A 5,731-nucleotide genomic window follows, 5' to 3' on the forward strand; every position below is an offset into this window, starting at 1 on the left:
TTCAATGTTGCAGGTTCTTGGGACTTTTTTAATGTTTCTTTCTTGAATGACAAAATATTCATCCTTAAAAGCAATGTTGGGTTCATAAAGAGGACCATATTGGCTCTTGTCTTCCTGCTCCTTTAAGAGAGATTTCATTTCTCCATCTCTCTCTACTAACATAGTTTGATTCATGCCTTCAATCACTTTACTCAATTATGTTGCTGCAAACATGTTGTCCTGCGTTTGATTTGTATATGGAGATAGGATTTTCTTCTCACTGAACAACAACTCATCAATAAGATGCTTTTCATGCATCAGATTGATCCACTCGTCATGAGATACATAGATCTCATCAAATTTGACTTCATAGGTCTCTGCATCAGGGAAGCTTTCTTCATAAAAAATTTCAGATTCTACAATAATGGTTGTATCTTCATCATCACATGTTTTAATGTCAATTATAGACACACATTCATCACCCATCATTGCATCTTCAATGTTGACATGTTCAGTTTCACAATCAGTTATGGGATTGAAAACACAATCATCATTTTCAAGAGCAATACCTTCATCATCTTTGCCCTCATTCAAACTGTACTTCATTTCTAAAATATCCCACAAAACTTTTGCATTTTGAATCTTACCATATTCATGTAGTATGTTGAACATGATGTTTTCATCTAATGCAGATGTTATAAGACGTAATGTTGATGCATCTCCACTATCATAGTTTAAATTGATAACATCTTCAACATAATTCAATAAATTTACCTTCCATAATGTTGTTTTCATTTTAGTTGCCCAGATTTCATAATTCATACCTGAAAAAGAGGGTAGCTCAGGCATTAACCTCTTAACGATTTCAACAAATTCTAGATCTGCATCATGATCCTTAACTTGATCAACTATAAGTCCATCAGCGTCGACTGAAAACTCTTCACCAAATTCAGAAAAACAATATACTGCATCTATCCTTTGATGATTTCTCCTAAGTTTCCTTCGAGACTCTTTCAGTCTCCTTTGTTGACCCATTTCTCCTTCTATTTTCTCCCTTGCATCGAGTGTGCAAGAACACTTCAATCAAGAATAGTCCGCTGCCCACTGCACTTTCCTTGGGGCATTCAAGTTGAAGCCTCGGCATGTAAATTCACCGATCTCGAAGGGTTTTACGAATTCGACCAGGTAATCACAACAATCCAACCGGTTCAATCCTAAAAGTCATCATCGGGTTGATCTGAATACACCTTCAAGTTTCTCTTTCCTGGAAAACTTGACTTCGAAGTCATCTCCACACAAGGCTAGAGCTGGCAACCTGTTGGATCTCAATCATAGATTCACAATGCCATGGCTCCACCTCAGGCTCGACTCCAAGCAATGATGTTTTTCGCAGCTCGCATTACAGTGCTCATAACAGCAAAACTATCAGCAGCTCAGTGAATATAACCACGTAGCAGAGCGCAAACTTGTCGCCATAGAGTTAACAGTTCCACGGCTTTGAAAATTAAATGTACAAACATAGATACTCTGCAATTCGTTTCATGGCAGATTCAGCCACAACGCTGAATTTTCTCGATTCCACAGTCATCGCGCCAGAAATAACTCTCGACGAACCTCGAACCTATAATATTTCCCTCGGCAACAATCTGGAGGAATTACTACTATAGCAAATTCACGATCCACTGTTTGGCTTCCGCTGCATTTGACATATCAGACCCCTACCTCAGATCAGATCGATCCACCTACGTCAACTCGACCCTCCTCACATTAATATTTCACTACAATCAAAAAGGATTCAAGATCCAATATTGGTCTCTACGAGATCCTTCGCTATACTCAGCACCCTCTCACCTGCAAAACAACAAAGTAGATCCTTCGTTGTTCAATTCAACGCCCAAAATATATCACTCCTTCTCCCAACCTCACATGACCGGTAGCAGCGATGTCAACACGACCTGATGAGGTAGATCTCTCCAGATCATCTTCTCCCACGAAACTTATAGTGAATTCCCTCCAGCGAGTCACCACGATCTTCATGAGATGACGAGATGAGTCGGCAATCTTAGTTTAGCCGAAGCGATTCCAACTCGCTCAACATGGTAGCAGGTCTGCTTAATCAACAAAATATATCCGTAGACATTTTTAGTCACAATCACAGCTCGCTTCTACCCAAATCTGCTTAGATTGGCTCAAATGTGTTCCGCTTCTTTCCTGATGGCTAGCAAGGCGTATGCAGAATTCGAGGAAGTCGGATCGACCAACTGTGCCTCGCGCTGCACAAATTTGTTCCACAATTTCTTAGCATGAGGCTACTCTTGTCATAACCAAATAACATACTTATAATCCGCATAATTCTTCTTCAACAATGCCCTCCGAGCAACAACACTGCTTCTCACCCACCAGCCACAACAGGCAGGCTCCTCTGTTGGGAGACCAGTGCCACATTTCCTATGTGAGCGGGCTCCTCTAGCACCACAAGATCACCTACAACTCTGATAGAAACCCCTCTTGCCTCCACTTATGCTGCCAATCAGCAGAAAAACGCAGAGTTTTGTGGCCCGATCTGCTCTGCAACACCTTTCTCACCAACGGAAGGAGACCACTTAACGCCTCTTCCGCCTCCATTGTGCTGCAACAGAACCACCCACTCAGGCTCCTTCGCAAGGCTTCGTCACTGATTACATGGGCCTCTCCACACTTCCGTTGCACATACCCTTTCATAGCATGCACACAATAGCCATAGATCACCACACGCCTCCTCATCTTGGCCTCCCAGCATACTCCACACTCGTTGATTGAGGCAGTCTCGATCTATCAAACAACATCCAGCTAACTCGATGCTCACCAAAGACAACACTTAAACAAGCGGCTAGATCACTCGATCTGCAACCACCAACCGTCAACAATCATATCACTTGAACTGCATGCACCAACGACCAAATCACTCGATCTGTGATCTTCCACCAACTCCCCACTCAAGGATTCGCAGGCCCTCTCAAACCTGCAGCTCCAATACCATGATAAAAATTGAAGAATCAACTTTATTAATAAACTGGCAGCTCACATGTGCAAAGCTCTACCTGCAGACTGCCTCTGGTAGAACCCCTCTACATCATTTCATTACACACATGAATATTATAACTTACACTCAAATAGGTAAGTTAGAACAACCTCCAAAGGAATAGGAACTAAATCCTAATCAAATGCATATGCTCAACTAATGAACTAACTCCCTCCTAAAATATATTTCTGCATTAATTCTAACAGAGGATAAATTACAATGTCTAGTATCTTTATATTAAATAATGTATGTATATCATATACATAAAATAAATCAATTTTTAAAAAGCTAATTATTGTAACAAACTATTTATTTAACTTTAAATTTATATTCATCCTAATTCAACCACAAATAAGTAATCTATGGATTATCTCGTGCCATCTTAATCGTGTGGAAAAAAATTCATCTGTAATAAAATATCTAATATAAAAAATTACAATGTCTAGTATATTAAAATAAAAAATTTAGTTGCACAAAGACTTAAGTTTGAGTGCAAAAGACTTCTAAAAATTATCTTTTTATTTTATATTTTTAAGTTATCATTAAAGAGAAAAGAGAAAATATTATTTATTGTAGTGTTAACTTAAATTTTATATTTTATATTGCATCATGACTTAAAATTGAATTGTGAAAATATATAATATAGGTAAGGTTTATTAAGGAAAATGATTGAACCAAAATAAAAAAGAGAAAAATATGAAGAAAATCAACAAGGGAAAAATCAGTGTGCTATGCAGCATTGTTGCTTTTGGTTTTTAAATCGGCCATTTTCCATGGTTATAAAAGCCCGAAACGTATTGACAACTGTTTTTTTTTAAACATCTTAATTATGGAAAAATCCATACATTTGGAAAAAAAAATCGATAATTAATTTATGAGGACACTTGGCAATTAAAGGTTTTTTTTTAAATAATTTTTTATTTTTTAATTTTGATTTTAAACCACATAAAATTACTCATCCACCAATCAAAAATTAGAAATTCAATTTAAAAAAAAAAAAAATCAATTTCTTAAAAAACAAGTTTAATATTTAATTTTACCAAAACTTTAATAAACTTCAGAAATAGTTTCTAAAAATCTGCAAATTAATTAAGAGTCAAGGCATTTTTACCCAAATTTATTACAATATACTTTTCCTTCGAAGGTATAAAAATGATACAATATTATTATTAATCTTTGATACAATGTCTAATTAGAAATGACATTGTATCTGAGATAAGCGCTAGAGCATTGATAATATCATTGTACTAGATATTTTATTATGAAAGTTAATTTTCTTTAAATTTTGTTTTTTTAATTATTTGTTTTCAGATTAATGTACAAAAAATCGAAATGCTAAAAAAAAAAAATTAATACACAATGTAATTTGTTTTTATTAGAAAAAAAAAATCATAATATACATGATCGTATTAAAATAAATTTAAATAATGATGAACCATATTAATAACCATGATATTTCATAATTTAATATTTAAATTCAATTATTAAACATACAAAAACTTAATGCTTACCATAAACACTTTTTCTAAGATATATATACTTCCTCTTAAGAAGACAAAACTTCAAATTAAACAGGTGGTAGCATATGTAGGCCACTGTCTTATTTAATAGTCAAATTATGGGCAGAGTTAGGTCCATTATGCCAAAAAACAAGGGAGTTTCATATACCAATTTGGTGTTTACCTTGTTGTGAACTTAAATTTAGATTATTATTATTATTTTAAAATCAATACTACACATATCATATTGAAAAATTCAATTCAAAAAGTTATAAAATATATCAAATAAAAATGCCAAGCAAATATGTATGTAAAAAAGGTTTTAATAAAATTAAAATAAGAATATTTTTATACATGGAGATGTAAAATTTGTACATAATATAATTTATATTAAAAACCAACATAAATTGATCTTACTTATAGATCTACTAAGTGCATAGAATAATAAAAACACATGTTTTGCACTAAAAAGGAGGTTGCATTGAGATTTTTTGGTAAATTCAAATCAATATTAATATTTATTTTAGTAATGATGTAAAATTTATTATTATTTTTAGAATGTGTTAAAATTAAAGTGTTTTACTAAGATATTGTTATATCTAACTAAAAATAAAATGGATAAATAATATAATATAAAATTAAAAAATTACACTTTAAAAATTCAATTGATATCATATCAATGTTGATAAATCTAACTTTAATAATCAAATCAATATTGATAAATCTAAATTTTAACTATAATTATTTGAAAAAACCTCTACCTTTACCTTTATGTGTAATTGATGTTAGGATGGTTCAAGTAAACTTGACTTATAGGAGAAGAATTAGGATTATCTACAGTAATATTCGAATTTTATCAACGTTTCGTATCCCAAAGTGGATCCCTCATCAAAACAATGATTGATAAAGAAAAGCTAACGTGGATGTAGAAGTTGAACATTTATGGTTTTATTATTCATTTTTTTTAGTTATTTATTTTTACATTTAATTATTTATTCCTCCTACATCAGCATTAGCTTTTCTTTCATCAAGCATTGTCGTGATGATGGATCCTCTTTGAATTTGAAACATCGACAAAATTCAAATATTACTGTGGATAATCAGAATTCTTCTTCTACAAAAGCCACAAAAGTTTGAAATCTAACAAACTTGACTTAGTCAGGATACCAACTATTTTTGAGCTTCATGTTTA

This window comes from Pinus tabuliformis, chromosome 3_1 (genome assembly GCF_031772625.1).
Source record: "Pinus tabuliformis cultivar Carrire ecotype Pingquan chromosome 3_1, CPIR1, whole genome shotgun sequence".
In the NCBI taxonomy this organism is placed as follows: domain Eukaryota; kingdom Viridiplantae; phylum Streptophyta; class Pinopsida; order Pinales; family Pinaceae; genus Pinus; species Pinus tabuliformis.